The sequence below is a fragment of the Oncorhynchus masou genome, chromosome 30, assembly GCF_036934945.1.
Source record: "Oncorhynchus masou masou isolate Uvic2021 chromosome 30, UVic_Omas_1.1, whole genome shotgun sequence".
NCBI classification, from domain to species: domain Eukaryota; kingdom Metazoa; phylum Chordata; class Actinopteri; order Salmoniformes; family Salmonidae; genus Oncorhynchus; species Oncorhynchus masou.
This window is the reverse complement of record NC_088241.1, coordinates 19,938,470-19,963,748: the sequence shown is the minus strand read 5'-3', so window position 1 is coordinate 19,963,748 and position 25,279 is coordinate 19,938,470. Positions and strand designations below refer to the sequence as shown.

The 25,279-nt window shown below is 39.8% G+C and overlaps 1 pseudogene; it reads left to right on the top strand.

The window, feature by feature from the left end:
• The window catches only part of LOC135522287 (ras/Rap GTPase-activating protein SynGAP-like), a 114,151-nt pseudogene extending 93,434 nt beyond the window's left edge, over positions 1 to 20,717 (top strand).
• The last annotated feature ends 4,562 nt before the right edge of the window (positions 20,718 to 25,279 follow it).

Sequence of the window (25,279 nt, the reverse complement as noted above, 5' to 3'; positions counted from 1 at the left end):
GACGCCTCTTGCACTGAGATGCAGTGCCTTAGACCACTTGGGAGCCATATATATATATATATATATATATATATATATATACACTGCTCAAAAAAATAAAGGGAACACTTAAACAACACAATGTAACTCCAAGTTAATCACACTTCTGTGAAATCAAACTGTCCACTTAAGAAGCAACACTGACTGACAATAAATTTCACATGCTGTTGTGCAAATGGAATAGACAACAGGTGGAAATTATAGGCATTTAGCAAGACACCCCCAATAAAGGAGTGGTTCTGCAGGTGGGGACCACAGACCACTTCTCAGTTCCTATGCTTCCTGGCTGATGTTTTGGTCACTTTTGAATGCTGGCGGTGCTTTCACTCTAGTAGTAGCATGAGATGGAGTCTACAACCCACACAAGTGGCTCAGGTAGTGCAGCTCATCCAGGATGGCACATCAATCGAGATGTGGCAAGAAGGTTTGCTGTGTCTGTCAGCGTAGTGTCCAGAGCTTGGAGGCGCTACCAGGAGACAGGCCAGTACATCAGGAGATGTGGAGGAGGCTGTAGGAGGGCAACAACCCAGCAGCAGGACCGCTACCTCCGCCTTTGTGCAAGTAGGAGCAGGAGGAGCACTGCTAGAGCCCTGCAAAATGACCTCCAGCAGGCCACAAATGTGCATGTGTCTGCTCAAACGGTCAGAAACAGACTCCATTAGGGTGGTATGAGGGCCCGACGTCCACAGGTGGGGGTTGTGCTTACAGCCCAACACCGTGCAATACGTTTGGCATTTGCCAGAGAACACCAAGATTGGCAAATTCGCCACTGGCACCCTGTGCTCTTCACAGATGAAAGCAGGTTCACACTGAGCACATGTGACAGACGTGACAGTCTGGAGACGCCGTGGAGAACGTTCTGCTGCCTGCAACATCCTCCAGCATGACCGGTTTGGCGGTGGGTCAGTCATGGTGTATGGTGGCATTTCTTTGGGGGGCCGCACAGCCCTCCATGTGCTTGCCAGAGGTAGCCTGACTGCCATTAGGTACCGAGATGAGATCCTCAGACCCCTTGTGAGACCATATGCTGGTGTGGTTGGCCCTGGGTTCCTCCTAATGCAAGACAATGCTAGACCTCATGTGGCTGGAGTGTGTCAGCAGTTTCTGCAAGAGGAAGGCATTGATGCTATGGACTGGCCCGCCCGTTCCCCAGACCTGAATCCAATTGAGCACATCTGGGACATCATGTCTCGCTCCATCCACCAACGCCACGTTGTACCACAGACTGTCCAGGAGTTGGCGGATGCTTTAGTCCAGGTCTGGGAGGAGATCCCTCGGGAGACCATCCACCACCTCATCAGGAGCATGCCCAGGCATTGTAGTGAGGTCATGCAGGCACGTGGAGGCCACACACACTACTGAGACTAATTTTGACTTGTTTTAAGCACATTACATCAAAGTTGGATCAGCCTGTAGTGTGGTTTTCCACTTTAATTTTGACTCCAAATCCAGACCTCCATCGGCTGATAAATTTGATTTCCATTGATAATTTTTGTATGATTTTGTTGTCAGCACATTCAACTATGTAAAGAAAAAAGTATTTAATAAGAATATTTCATTCATTCAGATCTAGGATGTGTTATCTTAGTGTTCCCTTTTTTTGAGCAGTGTATATATATATATAATGGGACAGCTTCAAACTAACTGCACATTCATTTCAAAGGTGAGAGGTCAACAGTGAAATCCATTCATATGAATGATTCATGTCTGTATGCAGAAACCTTAGGCAATTGGTTTTCACCCAGTCAGTAGGAAAATGTTCATTGAACATTCTGACTAATGTTGACAAATTGACTTGAGATGAGGAACTTGAGAGAGGAAACTATTTGTGTAAATGTTATGCTTTTGTTCACCACTTCTAATAATCTGCAATTGATAGTTAGATATGTGTCACAGGGAACTTTGCTACTTTTAATCCATTCCAGGGAAGAAGAAATCGAATGAAGACCGAGACAGTTCCTGGCTGTACTTAATGGAACCAATCCCATTCATAACCCCATAACTTGGTGCATAAAGAACCCAAAAGACATGTTTAGGCCCTTTGTGCACTATTTGGCAGCCATTATATTGCCAGTATATCAAACATGCTGTTTTTTTCCATCAGTAGTTTACCTGCGTCAACTGTGGTGATTATTCCGATAATCGTAAACTGAGAGGGATTCACCTAGATTGAATCGAAAAGCACAATAATGGACTGAAAGGTGACATCATATGACATCTCTCTGTCCTATACAGTATGAGGCCATAATGGTGTTTTTTATAAAAATGCATGAAACAAAGACTAAGGTAGTACATGACATCTTGTTGTCATCATCATAACAGCTTGACATGAGGATGAACAATACCATACCAACAATACCATCTTTATAAACTGCAACCACAGTTTGATAGTATTTCCCTAACATATGATGTGTAAAGAGAAACACAGAGTAAACCTAATTTAGCATCTAAATGACAAGTTCTCCTTCCCCTTTGAAGTTAGTTTGGATAATGGCATTGTTACAGTTGACAAGGTAATCTAGAGGATTCTGTAAGTAGTGGATGGCTGCAAGGTTTTTAGACAGATCCATATGCTGTCAATGAATGAGATGCTATTAGCGTTTTTTTATTTATTATTGAAAGTATGTTTCAAGCAATTTCAGTGGCTCAAGTGGTTATATCCACTGTCCTCCAAAAGGATAATTAACCATACATTCCACATTTCACAAAACCCAAACTTCTATCATTGTTTTTCAAACCTCATTCACCATTCTTCTTAGAAACGACTTCAGATATTCTTTGAAAGCCTTTTTTTGTATGATTTATCTTGGTGCCTCTAGAGTAGCAGTTATATTTCTTAAGAGGAATATGACAGATTATATGATATCGAAGGATATCAGACACACTAAAGTAACACACTTTATCTAAATGTTATCAATACCCTACTGAAGCACCAGTACTGCCATACCAATAAGGATACTCTAAGATTCTATATGTACATTTTGTTATGATATTACCAATGTAATTAACTATGTTAATCTATTGAAATAGCAATATTTTAGCATTAAGAGATGTGCAATAATAGACTACATTTACCATTTATGAACAGAAGCAACCCATATGTGTATGTAGGCCTACATACAGGCACACAAAGATATTTAGTATGTAAACCTTGTATGCATAGATACATCTATCATATGACCATACATACAGAACACATACACTTAAAGGTTTTTATCAGGTCCCTTTCAGTATCAAATGAACCCATATCAACATAAATTATATTGAGACTTCTGCGTGTATGACCATGGATCCTGTAAATCCCTAAATACCATAGATACAGCATATACAGTACAGTAAAAATAGTTTATAACTTATATCTTTGACTTACACATGGCTGTATAATGTGTTTGAACAAAAATGTTAATCATGTAGCCAGATGGATATTGGTGCCATTTCTCTAAAGTGTTAAGATGTGTATATCTGTTATAAATTTGCTGTATGTCGTTGGTTTAGGTTTTGATCTGCAGTAAGTCATAGGAAACCGAAGGGTAAATGGTGTCGTTGTTTGCTAAAGTTAGAGCTTTGAGGGAGTCATTTTTTGAGATACGATGTGGAACAAGAATTGATTGCCTCTCGTTTGGCATTGTAGCAAGCATAATATTGGTAATCTGTATAGATGTATAATATTACATCAGTATTACTTTTAAAGTTTTCATAGAGATATAACTTGTCACTGTGCAATAAAGTCATTTGGATTGACATGGCAAATAGCAGCACATAGTGAGAGTTTACTGTTGATGTACATACAATTGGCTACATGTCATGTGACCTTTGACTCACCCAATCGCCTGCCTTATTTCTATGTAACAGACAAGTCAGGTATCATGACCTGTCCCTGACCTCATATTGACAAATACCCACATTGTTTTGACTGCATGTAAGACTTGACCTGACAAGCACACTACTTGAACTTGAAGTAAATAGATATACAGGTTTAGTTTTGGTACATATCACCCATGTGAATCACTGTCTGCTTTTTTTAGAATTCTACTGTATACTCATGTTACATTTCACTGTTTCTTAGATCATTGCCAATGTTTCAGTCAGTGCATACGTTTGATTCCTTTTCCCTTTCTTATTTTTGTCAAATAAATCCCTGTATATTATTTATGTAATAAAACATCTAACACCAATGTTTGAAACTTCACCTGTGGATTTTCATTATTTATTAATGTTAAGCATCAATTTAGTTTTATGTTAAGCATAAAGATATTCAGAGAATGCTTTCTCTGCGGAATTGTGACAGCTTGATTATGGTGGCAAATGACTATATGTTATCCTCTGTCCAAACCAACCACTCATTTTGGAATAGTTTGACTAAAATCTGTGCTATTTCTGTTTTTAGCTTCTCTTATTGGCTCAGTTTTTGCACCAATCACATCGGCTGTCTGGTCCTCACTTTCTCTGTTGCCACTGCACAATGTCCTATACAGTTCCTTCAGAAAGTATTCATACCCCTTGACTTATTCCACATGTTGTTGTGTTACATCCTGAATTAAAAATAGATTTTTTTTTTAAATCACACACAATGACAAAGTGAAAACATGTTTTGTTTTTTTTAGAAATTGTATTGAAATACAGAAATGTCATTTACATAAGTGTTCACAATCCTGAGTCAAAATACTGTATTTTAGTCACCTTTGGCATCGATTACAGCTGTGAAACACCTGGATTGTACAACATTTGCACATTATTATAACAATTTTTCAAGCTCTGTCAAGCTGGTTGTTGATTGTTGCTAGACAGCTATTTTGAAGTCTTGCCATACATTTCCAAGCCGATTTAAGGCAAATGTAACTAGGTCATTCAGGAACATTCAATGTTGTCTTGGTAAGCAACTCCTGTGTATATTTGCCTTGTTAATTTCTTTGGCACATGTTTTTGCAGTTTTATTGTATGTTGTTGATCCAGTCTCAGTTCTCACTTATCACAGTCTTTAAACTATAACTGTTTTAGTCACTGGCCTCATCGTGAAATCCCTGAGCGGGTTCCTTCTTCTCCGGCAACTGAGTTAGGAAGTATCTTTGTAGTGACTGGGTGTATTGATACACTGTCCAAAGTGTAATAATAACTTAACCATGCTCAAAGGGATATTCAATGTCTGCTTTTTTTTAACCATCTACCAATAGGTGCCCCTCTTTGTGAGGCATTGACAAACCTCCCTGGTCTTTGTGGTTGAATCTGTGTTTGAAATTCACTGCTCGACTGAGGGACCTTACAATTATCTCTATGTGTGGGGTACAGAGATGAGGTAGTCATTTAAAAATCTTGTTAAGCACTATTATTGCACACCGTGAGTCCATGTAACTTATTATGCGACTTCTTAAGCACATTTTTACTCCTGAATTTATTTAGGCTTGCCATAACGAAGGGGTTGAATACTTATTGACTCAAGACATTTCAGCTTTTAATTTCTAATTCATTTGTAAACATGTTTAAAAACATAATTCCACTTTGACATTATGGGGTAATCCCAGCCAGTGACACACTTATCTCAAGGTAATCCATTTTAAATGGGAAAAAGTCAAGGGGTGTGAATACTTTTTGAAGGCACTGTATTAAAATGAGTCATTCATTTTGTGTAATTAGTCCTCTCTCAGCATTCTGTTCATCTCAGGAGTTTAACACTCTGAAGTTCATCCACTTTGTCAGCAATTTTTCTGTACGACTTTAAATGAAAACAACCATGTCATTCAGGCAGAAAGTAGATCTATAATGAGCAAGGCAGAAGAATTTCATTACCTCAGAAATATTGACCAGGTAGGAGTTAGGATGTCATATGTACCCTTGTTCATTGAATCTCCATCACCAAACAGCTGATCGCCATCTTGGATTTGACCTCATGATTGCAGTGACTTTTAATTCATCCTTCACCTTTTGTGTCTGTTGAAGAAAATATCAGAACCATTGCCTTGAATGACCCAGATCTTGAAATTCCAGAGGCAAGTATTTAATGATCCATGTTCCCCTCTCTGGAAAATAATTCTGATGCTGAGTAATCGTGTCTAAATGTGAATTTGCAAGGCAAGAAAAATATCCTATGGAGACTGTAGCAATAAGCTTCCAAATATCCCTGCAAGACAACTCTTTGAAATGGTTATAACAAGGATTTGGAATCTCTATCATGTTGTGTCAGTTCAACTATTCCATGAGGATGAGGATGTGTTGCTAATTAAACCCCATTCAGAACACGATAACCGGCAAAACACCACAATCTAGACATCATTAGGCATGATTACATTGGAAAACACCCTGAATTGGACAGACACATCATGCTGAATCCCTTGGGGAACATGGAAACATGCATTTCAACTGCCTCAAAAATGCTTCCTTGTATTACTAGAGCAGTGTATGTTAAACAGTTACAGCATTGGTTGAATAGATTATAATTTGGCTACCAGAGGTTTTAACAACACTACTATAGACCAGGTAATGGGTATAATTGACAAATCAACGTTTTTCAGGGCAATGAGCGATCCAGCTTGCACCTGGACAGTCATTATAAGCCTTACGTATTACACTTAGCTACTTCTTGTCTCGTTTACTCACAATTCTCTCACAACTGTTTGAACTCTCTCTCTCTCTCTCTCTCTCTCTCTCACTCTTTCAGACTTATGGCTGTGGAGGATGAGATAAGGGGAGGAGCCGTGGTTGAGCCGCCAAAAGCTAACATTAGGGTCTTCGCCGATCAGGTCTGTGATTTTCTTCTTCCGGTCGCCATGTCTGTAGGATGGCCTGTGTCTATCTCTCTATCCTTCTCTATGTTGTTTTCATCTCTTTGTTAATTTGTCCCTTTTATTTTCGTCCAGACAAGTCCTTGGGTTTGAGTGAGACTGTCATTTGTCTGTCAATCCGCTTAGGAACTTTGAAGGTCAAAGAACGTCTGTTTACATCTTGTGTCTGTCTCTCAATCAATCTGTTTATATTCTGTCTGACCACATCCGGGTTGTAATCAAATCAGCGTCTGTAGTAACTGTACATCTCAGACACGTCTATCAACTTTGTGTGAACTATATGTATTAAATCAAGTTGTATTACCAGTCCAACACAAATGCAAGACATAATACACAACTATTGAACAGCTTTGGTCCTGAGGATGAGTTAATTTGTCAGGCCGACAACGTCTCCAGCATCCACACTCAATGTTTCACGGTCCATGCTTTTAGCCAGCCACTCATCTCCTATCGAACTCGTCAGGCCCGCCCTCAAGCACGAGTCATGCTGCAAAGACATACCAGCTTTCTGTGTGTGTGTGTGTGTGTGTGTGTGTGTGTGTGTGTGTGTGTGTGTGTGTGTGTGTGTGTGTGTGTGTGTGTGTGTGTGTGTGTGTGTGTGTGTGTGTGTGTGTGTGTGTGTGTGTGTGAAAGAGAGACTGTATCAAACCCCAATGTCTCTTGCAAACGACATCACAGATGTATGCTCAAGCTTCTTTCATTCGTTTAAATCAAATCCCTGTTCCACCAGAAGATGAGTCCCATCCAACCGCTTCCTCAATCTAAACTCCTTCATCCCAATTATTCAGACTGAGCATGTCAACGTCAAGTTGTATTACCAGTCTAACACAAATGCAAGACAGACATAATACACGACTATTGAACAGTTTTGGTCCTGAGGATGAGTTAATTTGTCAGGCCGACAACGTCTCCAGCATCCACACTCAATGTCTCTCGGTCCATGCTTTTAGCCAGCCACCCATCATCTCCTGTCAAACCGGTCAAGCCCACCCTCAATCATGAGTCATGCTGCAAAGACAAGCCAGATTTCTGTGTGTGTGTGTGTGTGTGTGTGTGTGTGTGTGTGTGTGTGTGTGTGTGTGTGTGTGTGTGTGTGTGTTTGTGTGTGTAAAAGAATGTGTGAGAGAGAGTGAGTATGTGTCAAACCACAATGTCTCTTGCAAACAACATGACACAGGTACGCTCAAGCTTCACTGAGTCCCACCCAGCCACTTCCCCAATCCAAATGTCTTTATCCCAATCCGAGTCAAATCAGACTCAATAGAGGCAACAGACATGTTCTGACATGCAGAGATAAAAACAAAAGCAGAGCGTTTGAGCGGTGTGAACAGACAGTGCTCCCGCTATGTCCCAGATAAGAATGCAGCTGAATGCAGCACCCCTGCTGGTGTCGAACGGTCAGGGCTTCAGCCACGCTTCCTCTAGTGAGCAGTGATCCAATGTGTCTCTCTTGTTATTTCTCCATTCAGTACACAGCTCCCCCAGAGAGAGAGAGAGAGAGAGGGTGAGGGAGAGGAAGGGAGGGGGGAGAGGGAGAGATTAGCCAGAAAGGCTTAGAAACTGTGGTTGAAAGGGGGTAAAGCCGTCCAGCGATGCATGGCGTTGCGTTCAGTTGCCAGACAAGCAGCAGACCAGAGTTTTGCGCTCACACTGGTTTCACTCGGTCGAACGTGGCCAGTCTGTGGTTGACATGTAGTTGAGGGAGTGTCATGATAGACTTGGCCTACAGCCTCAGACAGCATTGGAATCGGAATCTATTGGTTATTTCTGAGGGCTGAGAGATATAGTTTGAGTAGCTCTTCCCAAGTGGTCGTAGGAGCATCCAAGGCTGGGCATCCATCTTGACTTTGGTTTGGTTTCCAAGCTGAAAGAGGCAGATTTGCTATCCAACATGAAGCTGTTTGGGTCTCTTCCTAGACACAGTATTAAATCACAGCAGTCCAACATGGAACTTCTGATGACATTCATTATTTCCATGTCATGCTTCCACCCAGGTTTTCTTTTATCTCATGTTAATTGTCCATTATCATGCAACCATGCAAACATTTCTGTGTATCTTCATTGTTCTGAAGGTTATAGTCAATAAGATTATAAAATGAAGCCATAAATTGTTATGGGCCAATTGTTTGTATACCATTACATTCCCATCATGGCTATGCCCAAGCAGAACATGTCGGCATGTTTTAATGATTGCGTATCCAATATCTGTCATTATTTGCAGTGAGCCGTACAATCACTTGTCCATCGCCATGGCAGCAACAAGTGTTTAATGCCGGGTGTCTTGGTGGGGGTGTCGGTGACTCATAGGGTTCACGTTCACGTTATCTTTATTATCCCAACAGTGGGCAGTTCACTCGGCTTTCAGCTTTTTGCGTGGAATTTGTGGATTCATATTCCTATAGCATTATGTTGAGAATACCTCCACCCCCTCTCTACTAAATATCTGGTTTTAATGGGATTTCATTGTCAAACTTGATTAAATTAGTTAATGTAATAATATTGCTTGAGTTTTTATTACTACCGTTTATACAAATGTTCTATCTTAATTTGATCAATCTGTTCAGCAGGAAATGCAAACTTTTTTGTATTTGAGGGTTTAAAAAGCTTCTAACGTTTTGTAATTTCCACTTTAAAATGTTTGACTTGATTTGCCCTATTGAAAAATGTATCAACCCCTACAAACATACCCATTAATTATTATCCACATTCCTGTTGGTGCAGGATTATTTTCCTGCTGTGAGAAACGGGTCCAATTAATATATTACACCTGTAGGCAGCAACTAGTGGTAGCACTATTGAAAGTACAGTAGATCAGCCTGTCCTTGGAATGACTCATAACAAATAAATAATAATTTGGATGTTGTACTGCACATATCCTCTCCAACATAATGTTATATGTTCCATGCATCATTGTGAATATAATGCATGTCTCACTTTACATGGTTATCTCTATCACATCAGTTATCTACTGTCTCTATAACCCTGTATGTGTTTAAGTGTGTTATGTGTCATTCAACCTTTTTTACATGTGTATGCATATTTATATTGTTTAACTCTGTTTATTAATACTATTTATTCCTTGTTGCAGTAACAGTGGTGTTTATTACTTTTGCCAATGATTACTGCATGTTTAGCAGTAGCATGACCTTTTGCCTCAACTTCTAACCCCTCAGCTTCAGAGGAGATCAGAGATACCATTTTTCTGGACAAGACTTTTCAATCTTTGGATCAATGAATGACATTTAGCTTGAATTAAAATGCAGCTATCTTTACTGCCAAACCAACTCAGTGGCCTTGTTGTCAGTGTCCTCCCTGAGATTGGAAAGTTGGGAGTTCGATCCCAGGCCGAGTCATTACAAAGACTAAAAACGGGACCCAATGTGTCTCTGCTTGGCTCAGCATTAAGGAGATAGGTTGGGGGCTATGTCCCTGCGATAGAGTAGCATCATGTCCAGAGGGTGTACTTGTACATCAAGCTGCCTCACGTTCTGGCTTGCACAAGATGGCTACTTACCATCTTTACTGCTGCATGTGTGTATCAACAGCCTTGGTTTGCTTCCTCAGCATGCAGACTTGGTTGACATGTTGGGCCCTCTTGTGCTTTCAGGCTGCTGGGTTTGTGTTGGCGCGAATGGTGGTGTGTGTTCCTTTATGTTTGTGTGTGTCCTGTGGGCGTTGAGTATCCCTAATGCTCCTCAACCCTCGACACCCAACTTCTACCTTTTACTTTCTTCAGTGCACACATGCCTAGCCTCTCCTCTCCTCCTTTTCTCTATCGTTCCTCTCCTCTTCTCCTGTGTTGATGAGATACGGTGATTTCTCTTAGGGGAGGCGCCAATCCATCCTAGTGCAGCCCCGTCTCGCGCCCGTTCCACCCCGAGTACAAAGGTAATAAACCAACCAGCATACACTTCAGTGGTACTGCCTCTCTCCATCCATACATTCTGCCTCTTCACTTTGATTCCTCCACTGTACTGTATGTGCGTCACTGACCGTATGCAGCACCAACAGAAGCAATTATTGACTTACACAGACATTATACAGAAAATCATACATATTATCAACAGCAATATTCTTTCTTTCTTTACCTATTGTTCACATTATTTTGGTTATTTTGATTTTGTCAACAGCAATTTGAATAATGTCGAGCTTTACTGTAATAGAAAATCAATAAATGCTGGAGCTGAAATATCAACCCAGAGTCAGGGGTAGACATAACATAGTAAACAAAAATCTGGGACACTCAAATTAGTATGATCGTTATGTTTGGTATGGCATGTATTAATATGTGGATGTCCATCATGCATTTCGTATGATATATTACAATTCATAATATATGCTACAAATTTGCAATACGTATGATATGTTAAGAATTCCAGTTTGTTGTGGCTAACGTTAAGTAGGTGGCTAGGTGGCTAACGCTAACGTTAGCTAAGTGGCTAATGTTAGCTAGGCTAGGGGTTAAGGTTAAGGTCAGGAGTTAGGTGAAAGGGCTAGGGGAAGGATTAGCTAACATGCTATGTAGCTATACGCTCAACCATCCACGCCAACCAACTACCCTCCTTTAATTTTTGCCTTAAATAACCTTCGGCCTGATGTAACCATACCAAACATAACATATATATATATATATATAACATAACTAATTTGAGTGCACCAGATTTTTGTTAACTTTTACATCTAGTCAATGAGGCCAGGCTGGACGGTGTCTTTGGAAAATATTCAGACCCCTTGACCTTTTCTACATTTCATTACATTGCAGCCTTGATTTAAAATGTGTTATTTTTTTAATCCTCAGCAATCTGAACAAAATACCCCATAATGACAAAAGGAAAACAGGTTTTTATAAATTTGTGCAAGTTTATAAATCATTAAAAACTTTGCATATGAGACTCGAAATGACAGTACTCCATGTAGGCACAACCGACGTACAAGTCATCACACAGAGAGCACACTTGAAGCACAACTGCACTGTCTGGAAGACTGCACCGGACTGAATTGGAATCCCTCAAATGACAGTACATGTTAGAGAAAAAACCAAGCCTTGAGGTCGAAGGAATTGTCCGTAGAGCTCCGAGACAGGATTGTGTCGAGGCACAGATCTGGGGAAAGTACCAAAATATTTCTGCAGCATTGAAGGTCCCCAAGAACACAGTGGCCTCCATCATTCTTAAATGGAAGAAGTTTGGACCCACCAAGACTCTTGCTAGAGCTGGTCGCCCGGCCAAACTGAGCAATCAGGGGAGAAGGGCCTTGGTCAAGGAGGTGACCAAGAACTCCATGGCCACTCTGACAGAGCTCTAGAGTTCCTCTGTGGAGATGGGAGAATCTTCCAGAAGGACAACTATCTCTGCAGCATTCCACCAATCAGACCTTTATGGTAGAGTGGCCAGACGGAAGCCCCTCAGTAAAAGGCACATGACAGCCTGCTTGGAGTTTGCCAAAAGGCACCGAAAGGACTCTCAGACGATGAGAAACAACATTGTCTGGTCGGATTAAACCAAGATCGAACTCTTTGGCCTGAATGCCAAGCATCACGTCTGGAGGAAACCTGGCACCATCCCTAAGGTGAAGCATGGTGGTAGCATCATGCTGTGGCGATGTGTTTCAGCGGGAGGGACTGGGAGACTAGTCAAGATCAAGGCAAAGATGAACTGAGCAAAGTACAGAGAGATCCTTGACAAAAACCTGCTCCAGAGTACTCAGGATCTCAGGCTGGGGCGAAGGTTCACCTTCCAACAGGACAATGACCCTAAGCACACAGCCAAGACAACGCAAGTGTGGCTTTGGGACAAGTCTCTGAATGTCCTTGAGTTGCCCAGCCAGAACCCGGACGTGAACCTGATCGAACATCTATGGAGAGACCTGAAAATGGCTGTGCAGCAATGCTCCCCATCCAACCTGACAGAGCTTGAGAGGATCTGCAGAGAAGAATGGGAGAAACTCCCCAAATACAGGTGTGCCAAGCTTGTAGCGTCGCACCCAAGAAGACTTGTTGCTGTAATCTGAATACTTATTAAAATGTGATATTTTTGTTTAATTTTTTTGTAAAAAAAAAACGTTTTTTTCTTCGTCATTATAGGGTATTGAGTGTAGATTGATGAGGGGAAAAAACAAATTAATCCATTTTAGAATAAGTCTGCAACATAACAAAATGTGGAAAAAGCCAAGGGGTCTGAATACTTTCCATAGGCACTGTGTAGCACTATATATTTGACATTTAGATTTATATATTGTACAGATTTAAAATACACATAGTGTATACATTAATGTATGTGACTCTTACACCACTCAGACAAATATGCCAACATTATTTGCACAAATTCAGTCATATACGGAGACTTCCTAAACATGTAACTCTTTGCATTAGGTAAATTGCTTACCCTCTGAATACAAACCATAAAACTCCAGCATCAAATGGTAGAATTCCTGACCGAAATGCATCAAAATGTTCAGCTGTTTAATTCAATGCTCCATTTCAATGCTCCACTATTATCAAATGTTGGCATTTGCAAAAACCTTGCAACTACTCCTTCATCCTTCTTCACATCCTTCATCCTTCTTCACATCCTTCATCCTTGTTCATCTCTCCACTACTTTTTTCTTTCAATTCCCTGTGTTGTTTTGGGATAATAAGCGAACTGTTTGATCAGAATATAGATGGTAGTAATATATATTTAGGACTAGATTCAATCAGATTGACAGCCGAATAGCCGTTGTTTTGGCAGTGTCGGAACTGCGATAGAGTTGTCAAATCCACAAGAAGCAACGAAACCACACCCAACGTAATCCTACAAATTCCATGCAGCCGCATTAGATATTTATGCAGCCGCGTTACCAATCAAACACTCAAATTAGATTGATAGGCTTTAAACCTCTCCCATTAGCCTAACATCAATGGATTGACATTACATTTGAGAGTCATTATTTCTAACATCGATAGAGCCTTCAATTTCTAGCGCCGTTTTGAACTTCTAACGCGGTAAGGATAACAAGGAAGGGAATGGTTTGTGACGGACAAGAGCACCCTCGCCGATATGTCTGCTCATGAACGTCTAACGCGGTAGGGATAATAAAACATTTGCTATGCAGATGTCGGCCAACGCTGGTTAACGATGGTTAATGCTCGATCTGATTGAATCCAGGCCATAGTTAGTTCTAGTTATGACAAACAGCTTGACAATTCACAGATACTCTATTAGGTACATGTACAAACACTGATGGCTCTGCTGCAGTAATACATATAAGTAGGCTCTATTCCAAGAACCAATATCAACAAGGTAACTGACTACATCCATATACAACAATACCCCTGCTCAAATCAACACAAACTCACTTACACACACCGCACGTGTCTCACGGAGGAACACGTTACGGTGGGTCATCAACATATCCATTCGATTCGACTCATCTCCCCTCCCACCACTCCCCCAAATAAATGACGGGAATTATGGGAAATCTCCGTATCTGACACAATCCTTCCCTGAAAATAAACAACTGGTGTGCGTATATGTCAATGTGTGTGTGTGTTTCTTGGAGAGTGTGTTTATATATTCCTGTGTGTATGTGTCCTGTATGTATATGGCACCTGAGCACATAAGTTGATCCAATGTTCCTGTATTGTCATTGTGAGTTTGATCAAGTGTGTCGCCAGTACTGTATTGTTGTTCTTTTTGCTCTGGGTCATACTTGGAGAGTTGTCTAGTGTCCTTTATATGTATGTCGGTCATATACTACTGTTATGGAATATTTGGTTGGTTTGTACATCTAATTTCCACAATGATATGCCTAGTTTGAAACAGAAAATGAGAATGAATTTCCTATTCGTGTTGCTGAGTAAGAACATTTGAGAATTGCGTACCAAAGCATACTAACAATGCACTTAACATTGCACAATTCATCCGCTATGTGTTGTTTTTGTCTACAATTTCCTAACTTTTATTAGTTGCAGCTTTTGTACAAACATAAACACCAAGTTGTTCAAGTAAGCAAACTCTGCACATATGGATCTTTAACAGTGAGTGATGCACGTTTTGTTAAGTTGATTGGATCGCTGCTTCTTTTATTAGCATAGGTTGGCTATCTAGCAGCTATCTAACTTTCTTATCATAAAATATTTGCACAATTTCCTCAGTTACATTGGCAGGTCTGGCTAAACTTGGATAAATAATGTGAAAGGGTTTGTAGTAATTTTTGTAGAACTGGTTTGAAAGTAATCCAGCACTGGTAGAGAAATACCACTTGTTCTTCTTGTTTCCATAACACATTTCCTGTTACTGTTGCTAGCACCAAGTAGGGAATGGGATTAGCATGTATGCTAACGGTAATATCTGTTGAAATTGGTTATCGCCACTTTACAAGGTTCTGAGTGAGAAGAGAAAAGGTCTGCCAGTTCAATTTCACTTTCTGAAGGACATTTTTTGTTCTCTTTCTAGAGATGGAAACATGTGCTACACACAATGGACACACCCACCCTGATATTTAATGCTAATTCGTTTTGAAATCAAATGGCCTGTTTCCGACTAATTTCTGTACTAGATGCAGATCATAAAACCCTCTTGAAATACCTTTTTTTCTGACTTTCACTTCTCCAGTGTATCGTTTACATCTTTAAGACTTCATACTCCTTGGTACAATCATATGAATGGTCTTTAGTCCTTATTGTTCAATGAAGTTATTACACATTTGAGGAAAGGTATTGGCATCTCGGTAGAGTAAATGTCAATTCAGATTCTTCTATTCGTGTAGAAAACTTTTAAATGATTCCACATTCCTGTTTTTACTTGGATCCGTTAGACACCATTTCCTCAATCGAACACAACCTTCATCAGTGCCAATAACCCAGCTATTTTCTTTCCTACTGCTCCAACACAGACTGCACTGAACAGGACTGAACACGATGACTTGCATTCAGAGCTTGATTTAATTAAGAACTGAAATCAATCTGGTATTTGCAATGACGTTATTCTGCGCCAATGTAGGTAAGGATAGATAGCAAAACCAAACTTTGACTTATTCACTTATTACAAATTCTAACCCAGTGCTTTACAGATTTGGGCAATTAATGAGCATCCATTGATAATTGGTCAATGGGTATGGGTTAGAAATTCTGATTGGTGGATTAGACACAGTTGAGATTTTATTCAAGAGCTCTTGAATACTAGCTTCTTATACACGCTTTGTAGATCAGTATTTAGTCATTATGTCCTCCAATTCGCATCTAAAGTTCTAAGAATTAATGTAACACATCTGCATGCTAGACTATTATAGTAATGCAATACTATAATATTATCATCTAGAATGTTTTATCTTAAAGTACTTATAAGGTTCAATGATGTGTGGGAATCAACCACACACTTGACAAGGAAACAAAGGTGCATGAAAAAACAATATTGAATTTCTGCACATTTATTGTGGTCTTAGCTAAGCTTTCAGTGAACGCTTTTTGTTCTTCATTTATTTTCTTCTTTCTGTGAAAGTTTTGCTCTGACAAAGGTCAATTGACTGAAAGCTTAGCAAAAACCATGCTCAACCTGAAATGCGCATGGATTCTAATGTGCATAAGATGAATTAAGGTGACACAATTGTATCGCGTTATAGAGTCATAACTATTTGTGTCACCATGGTTTTCAAGCCTTTACTACAGTATATTTAAGCAATAAGGCACGAGGGGGTGTGGTATATGACCAATATACCACGGCTAAGGGCTTTTCTTAGCACGTTGCAAAGCAGAGTGCCTGGATACAGCCCTTAGCCGTGGTATATTGGTCATATACCACAAACCCCTGAGGTGCCTTATTGCTATTATAAACTGGTTACCGACATAATTAGAGCAGTAAAAATACATGTTTTGTCACAACCGTGGTATACAGTCTGATATACCACGGTTGTCAGCCAATAAGCATTCAGGGCTCGAACCACCCAGTTTATAATACAAATTAGAATGTATAGAAATTCCTTGAAATTAATCTCATTGGCTAAGACTGACACAACTCTCATTCTACTTGACTGCTCGGACTCCTTTTGACACCTGTCCCTGACTAGTACCCCCTTCTAACTCAGCATCATATGAAGATCAAGACACTCTGACATGTTGGTCAACTCGAGATTGTAATTCCTTCCACCTTTTCTTTTTCTGACTGTATCCCCTCTCCTATGCTGTCCATCACTATTGGTGTACTTCATACTTCTGCTCTGTAACTCATTTTCCTCTATTTCTCTTTCTCCGTTGTTCCTCCCATCCCTTGTCACTTATTTCTCTCCCTCCCTTTGCTTTCTCACATGATCCTTTCTTTCTTTACCTCCTGATTTGATCCTCTCCTATCGGGACCCTCATCACCCCACCCTATTTCCTCCATTCTATTCTTTTTACATTCGTAACTGATTCACCTATTTACTCTCTCCTCTACCCACCTGTTTGTTCTTCACTGGCCTCCTCTTTTTATTTGACTATTCCTTGCTTGTTTATATCACCCATACTCCCTCTCCTTCCATCCTCCCTGTTGCCTTCTCTCCCCACATTTCCTGCTTCATATATGACTCTTTATATTGCCTCCCTCTCTCCTTCCTGGATTGGCTGACTCGTTTACACCCTTGTCCATGCCACAAATCCCCCACTGAATGCCCCTTCTCCCACTCCCATCTCTCCCCTCTCCTACTCCCACTCCTCTTCTCCCTCCCTCTCTCTGTCTTGCTAGGGGGCCCAGCATTCCTCCCTGGGTTCAGCAGACCCCTGTGTGAATACTGAAGTTGGAAGAGGAGGAGGAGGAGGAGGAGAAGAAGAAGAGATAAAGAAGGAGGGATGACTACTGATCCTGGCCATACTATCTCCTCCACTGGCTTGCCCCGGAACGAGAATGGAGTCCCCTCCCCACCCGTAGGCCCTCCTCCTCCCCCCACTCCTCATCTCCACTCCAGTCAACACCAGAATGGAGAGCTCCGTGTCAACACAACATTCTCCCCAGTGACAAGCACGGAGGCAACTGAGAGCAATGCAACAGCAGGACTTGGCATAGAGAAGAGGGAGCAGGTCAAAAACAACACTAAACCAAATCAGAGAGAGAAGACACAAATAAAAAAGTCTTGCCACATTTCCTTCCTTTTTTGAGGAGGATGAGATGACTGCAATCTTTCCCGTTTCTTTTATGTGTACTCAAATCAGAGAGAGAAGAAATGTGTGGGGGGTCATTGTACATTTAACTGTACAGTACGTTCAGCATTATCATACAAGACAACAAAAGGGCTTTCCAATGGACCTCATTCCCGTCATGCTCAAACTGGGCTTTGGTCAGTATCTGTCTTGCAGGACAAGATAATGATACCTTTTAGTTTTCGTTGACATTGTGGGATCCTCATGTACTGTTTCAATCGATCAAACGATAGAGCCTATCATACACTGGTATAGGCCTAATCCCCAAACCAAGCGACTATGTGAGATTTTGCTTTGTGTGTTTGTTTAATCAAATAAATACAGTAAGCAAACACTATATAACGTTTCACTCCCCAAAAACTTCTCAGTAGCCAATAGCATCCTACTACTATATACATGCGTGTAGTATCCCATAATTACATCGATAAAGGTCTAGTCATTTCCTGTCCTGAAAACTCCAGCTCTCAAATTTAATTGGTAGAGATGTGGTCATCTGGCTTTTGTAGTCTGGTTTCCTTAGTGCCTTTGAGTGTATTTTAACAGGGTTTTCAAATAACAGGCGGAGATGATATTGACAGAAGGATTATTTTAACTGATGATAGTACATAAACAGTCTAATCAAGATCCCAAAATAACTATGCTGTTTGAAATGCAGACTAACTACAGAGTCCAGAACAAGCAGAATACGGTTTTATTCTTGGCCTAAGGAAAGTCTGTGATGTTTTCAAAACATTGTGTGTAAATTAAGGGACTTCCCATTCGTGGACTGGACGTGTGCAATGTTTTCTCTTCTCAATCTCAGAACCTGTGTGTGATCAACTGGTGCTACAGACACAAACAGGGCCGTCTCCAAATCAAGAGTGTGTGTCAATAGCACTGCCTGTCATGTTTCCCACTGTCTGTATGTCTGTCTCTCTCACTCTGTCTGTTATTGTCAAGGTAGCCTATTTCTTTTATGTATTTGTCTATGTTTGTTTGTTATGTGTGTGTCGTGTCCTTACGTGTGCAATTGTTTAATGGAGTGGGAGCTGGGTCAAGTAGGGTGCATAAACTAAATGAGACAATAACAAAGTTGTCAGGTAAAAATTTTACCAGCAATTTGAAGTGGTTGAAAATATCAAAGGGATACTATTTGTGGACATTCAGTGTCCTGGCATATAACGTAGTCACTTGTAACACTTAGTACACTTCCAAACTTGTTGTCATGGCCTTTTCTGTTTAGTACCACGTAAACTATTTATTTGATTCTTATTTTGGGGTAGCCAGTTAAGTCTAGCCTTAAGTGCCTGGGTCTCAGATAATGACATTTTGGCCAGTAGTCAAACAGCGCTCAGACAAATTTGTATGTGGTATAGACTTTCTTCATGTCGTTTCGAGGGACTACATTTAAGTTAACGTACCATTCAGCTGAGCATGATGAATGCTAATGTAACAACATTTTGAGAAAACAAAGATTCTTTGGGGCATCGTTAGTAAAGAGTACTTCAAATCTAAAACATGTTACACACACAGTGCACTAAAAGGAATTCATTGCTTTGTGTCAACTGTTCAGATATCACCTGTCATTGAATACTGTTATACTGTTTTGTCATGTCTTCTTTGTTTTGTGTATAACTTGTCCATTGTAATCTTTGTTTAGATGTGAACTTGGGTTTATTTTGGCCCTTTTTGATTCACACTGGTGGTGCTTTATAACTAGTTAACTAATCCTTACTCTGGCTTAGCGTCTCAAGTGAATTAACATGCTTCAGACAGTCCTGGTTTTGCAGAACCCAACACCAGTCTTATTTCACTTTTTTATTTGATTAAGAGTCAATTTACTAAGGGCCATATCCTAACTTGATTTATATTCTTGCAGTTCAGTTCTGAGTTTAACATGCGGATCTCAAGTTAGGATTCGGCACTTTGTGTATAGGGTCAAAATGCCTCCGCCAATGCTGTGTCGGTCAGTACTAGGGGATTAGCCATAGTGTAGAGTGGATGAGATTCAGAGATATGAGAGAGATTTAGAGTGTCGAATTAAAAGTTAACCAAATGTGATTGTTAATAGGGAGAGTTTGTTGTAGTTAACTTGTGTTAAGTCAGCTAATATGGCTACCTTTCTAGTGCCAAAACATATCAGTAATAAATGGCTTTTAAAGCAGCTAGGGTTTTACATCTGCAATGAGTAAAGATGTAGGACTATACAGGGTCACTGGTTGATATATGAGCATTGCCATTAATATACCTCAGAGATGCAGAATTGAGAGACTCAGGTAAACAAATATTTGCCTCAGAGCAAAACACAAACTGACAAAGAGATGAATCCTACTTTGGAGGGACTGCCATCCAATACAGTGGTTGGTGCATCTCTTAACAAGATCTATCCCACTGGGCAAAAACTGGTTGAATCAACATAGATTCCACATCATTTAAACAAAAAGGATAAATGTGATGTAGTTATGGAATTTCATTAGGGATGTTAGGGAATTTAGTATTTTTTCACTCAAATTTGAACCTAAATCCAATGACATGGATTAAATTCACTTTAGTTGACAACTCAATCGATTGTAAATCAAAATTAGACGTTGAAATGACGTCTGTGCCTAGTGGGATGGCTATGATTGGATAGCAACTCATCAAGCACCTCCCCGTTCCTTCTCTCTCTGTTTTCCTTTTCTCTCCTTAGCCAATCACGCAGCTTCGTGGAGGACAATCTGGAACCTAATTGGCTGAGGCAACATGGGCAGCCCGCATGGCCTGGCCATATATCAAGAGCGCTCTCTCGTGATGCGATTGGCTGACAAAGGGAGAAGTTGGGCCATTGGTCCAATTCTCCTGACCTTAAGGATAGTCCAGAGCCACAGCTGACCATGTAAGGATCTGATGTGTTATTTACCCTACTTCACTTGGGCCTTCTCTCTCTGATTGGATGGCTGGACAATCTGTATTTGACGCTTGTGATTAGATATTTTCTTTTCAAGACGTGCCAATCTCGGGAAATGGTTTTGTTGGCTCATCAAGCATGTGAAGAACAGCTATGCAGATTGACATGATATAAACCTTTTGGGATTGAGTAGTAAGTTAAATGAAAGAGGGAGAGCTGCTGTGTATAAGATGCATTTCAAAAGGTGCTGTAATTTTTCTTTCCTAACATTTTTCTAAGATCTCACAATTTGTTTCTTTCATTTTTATTTCCTATCATTTTCTACAGTCCACCCACTATCTACCCATTCCTCTTTCTATCTATTCTTAACCACCCACCTCAGTTTATGTTCACTTTTAGACTTTTTCTGCTCCTGTTCATATCTGCCATGTTTTTTGTTTTGTTCTTTCTTCTTTATCTCTATTAGTTTTACATTTAAAGGAAACTAATTATGCACAGCCTATTACAAGTGAAACTGCTACAAAACAAAATATTGCTTCAATTAAAACTTTGAAAAATGTAGAAAATGCTATGATTTATATTTCTATAATAATGCTTATTCTTACCGTAGTACTACATCAACTTTTCATTGGAAATCTTCCTCTCGCAAATGTTTATTTCTTGTAATGACAAGACTAGTATCGAATGACAGTCCAGAAATGATCAATTTTATATCAACTGATTTTTCTTAAGACAATCTTATGGAACATGACCCTTTTGTGGAGAAAGATTGACCTGGGATTGTGACGGATAAAAACACAAACTGTTGTTTTACCTGCTCCCCTCACAATGATCTGCACGTTGCTGTGACCTGTACCCCTCCACTTCTCTCTTGTAATCCCTGGAAGAGAGATGTGAGGATGGATGTTGTTTTTCTACTTGACAATCGCTGGGGAGCTCTCCATTTTACAGACGATCTAAAAACTCCTTAGAAGAGGACATCCTTACCATCACGTTTTTTGTTTTCCTATTTCAGTCTCTGATGTAAGCTTAGTGGAGCAGATGCGAGTTTATCATGTTTTTCCAGTGTGGTGAGACCGAATTCTGGAGCCTAGTTTCTGTATAACTTCCATTTGATTTCTTTGTATGGACTCCATTGACACAGAAGCTAAATAAAACCCTGTGCTCTCCTTCACCTCTGACCACTGAAAGGTGACACATCAAAAGAGCGAGAGATTAGAGGTTAATACCTTTTACGTGATTGAATGTGTGTGTATATACAGTGTGTGTACAGTTGTTGTGTATATACTGGATATGTGTGTGTATATATGGTATGTCTATGTGTATATACAGTTTGTTTGTATATGCAGGGTGTACAGTTTTTTCCTCAATCCTCTAATCTCTCTCTCTCTCTCTCTTAAATGATGTATTTGACTCCTCAAAGAATAAATGTTGGGGAGTGGAGAGGTTCACACTGGCAATTTAAAGGACAGCTGTCTGGGAAGCACTTTCTGTGCAGACACTGACCAATCTGACACCTCTGATCACCTACACACCTAATTATGCCTCTCAAAACAATCTCTGGCTTGCACTCATTTTCTCATCAACTGAGGCATTTTTTAAAAATTATATTTGGGTGACCAAGCAATGTTTGTACATATACAGTATATAGAATAACTAAGATAATATTTCCAGTGACCTCCATCTCCTTTTCTTTGAATTCCTGTAACTATTATGATTATTCATTGTTATTTGATTTAAGTTTTGCGTTTCTCTACATTAAATGTTTGCAATGGTTGTCATTCAGATATATATATTTATCCAGACAACCCTTATCTAATCTTTCCAATTTAGTTCCCCGAACTCTGCCTCTCATAGACCCCTCTGTCAGGCTGAACGTTTGGTTCAGGTCACACTGTTACTTGTGAAGCAACTCTTCCATGCAAGTAACACCATGTTATTAGCCATTTCTTCAAGTTCTATTAAGTGTGCCTCCAACTCGCCAACCCTCCCTCACCCTTGAACTTTTAACCCCACAGGTCACACATAGTCATACCCCTTGACAAGCCATAGTCCCCCAACCCCTCTATTTTTGTTTTAAAAAGGACAGACATTCGGGGATTTGTGTATATTAATGGAAGAGTGATATTGAAGAGTGTATTGCCATTGTACATGGATTTGTTATGAATGTGGATATTCTGATTATTTAATTATTATTGTAATAATGATTATGGTTATTGCCACTTTGATTTTGTTGATTCATTCCTTTGATGCGGTCAATAACAATTCCTTCATTTCATTTTTGAATAAACCGGAATTTATATTTTTCGGGTGGGTGAATCTTGGAGATAGAAATACTTAAATAAATGAATAATAAACAAATAATTAACTTCTTAAATTAAGATGTGATATGTATTTTTTTGTATAATGCCTACAGAACAGTCACCACAGTGAAACATATTTTGAAACTCTTACAAAGGCCTATTGGCCATTTCATGGTTGATGCGGCCTATTCTGGGGCCCATATCATGAGATACACTGTAGGTTACAGAAACATCATTAGATTATCACTGGACAACCAAAGACACAGTATGCCAGTCAGATCATAGTCGTCGACATTGACATTACCATAACCGATCATGTTTGCAGATATTATTTGCTGAGGCTGTTGGTGCATTTCATGTGAGATAAAAAATTAAGACTAGTCTTTTTCGGAAGTATTCACACCCCTTGACCTTTTCCACATTTTGTTGTGCTGCAGCCTGAATATAACATGGATTCATTTGAGATGTTGTGTCACTGGCCTACACACAATACCCCAGAATGTCAAAGTGGAATTATGTTTTTAGAAATATATTCAACCCCTTTGTTGTGGCAAACCTAAATTATTTCAGGATTAAAAATGTGCTTAACAAGTCACATAAGTTGCAATAATAGTGTTTAACATTATTTTTTAATGACTACCTCATCTCTGTACCCCTCACATACAAATGATTGCAAGGTCCCTCAGTCTCTGCAATGAATTTCAAACAGAGATTCAACCAGAAGGACCAGGGAGATCCACCATGAGGCCAATAGTGTATTTTAAACAGTTAAATAGTTCAATAGCTGTGATATAAGAAAACTGATGATGGATCAACACCATTGTAGTTACTCTGCAATACTAACATAAATGACAGAGTGAAAAGAAGGAAGCCTGTTCAGAATACAAATATTTGCAATAAGGCACTAAAACTGTAAAAAATACAAATAAATAAAAAAATGTGGCAAAGAAATTAACTTCATGTCCTGAATACGAAGCGTTATCTATGGGAAATGTACATCACATCACTGAGTACCACTTCATATTTTCAAGCATGGAGTTGGCTGCATCATGTTATGGGTATGCTTGTCATCGGCAAGGACTAGAGAGTTTTTTTTAGGATAAAAATAAATGGAATAGAGCTAAGCATATGGAAAATCCTAGAGGAAAACCTGGTTCAGTCTGCTTTCCAACAGACACTGGGAGACAAATTAACCTTTCAACAGGACAAAACACAAGGCCAAATATACACTGGAATTGCTTACCAAGATGACATTGAATGTTCCCAAGTGGCTTAGTTACAGTTTTGACTTAAATCGGCTTGAAAATCTGTCAAGATTTGAAAATGGCTGTTTAGCAATGATCAACCACCAAATTGATAGCGCTTGCAGAATTTTAAAAATAATCATGTGCAAATATTCTGCAATTCAGGTGTGCAAAGCTCTTAGAGACTTACCCAGAAAGACTCACAGCTGTAATCACTGCCAAAGGTGATTCTAACATGTATTGAGTCAGGGGTGTGAATACACATGTAAATCTGATATCTCTGTATTTCATTTTAAATAAATGTGCAACAATATTTCTAAACATGTTTTCACTTTGTCATTATGAGTTATTGTGTGTAGATGGGTGAGAAAAAAATGATTTAATCCATTTTGGATTTAGATTGTAACACAACAAAATATGGAATAAGTCATGGGGTATGAATTCTTTCGGAAGGCACTGTATGTAGCCTGATACATCATCCGGTGATAGCTTGCTAGCTAGTCACCATCTGACATAATGCAATAAAATTGTTTGGAAAGGTCCTTTCAGCAACTCTGCAAGCCAGAATGTTGAATACAATTACATTTGAACTTGCTCTACTGGTTGTTTTGGTGGTTGGTCATTACTCATCCCTGACCGCTGGCTACGTCCCTTCCGTCTTCAAGAGAGCGAGAGTTGCACCCCTTCTGAAAAAAACCTACACTCGATCCCTCCGATGTCAACAACTACAGACCAGTATCCCTTCTTTCTTTTCTCTCCAAAACTCTTGAACGTGCCGTCCTTGGCCAGCTCTCCCGCTATCTCTCTCAGAATGACCTTCTTGATCCAAATCAGTCAGGTTTCAAGACTAGTCATTCAACTGAGACTGCTCTTCTCTGTATCACGGAGGCGCTCCGCACTGC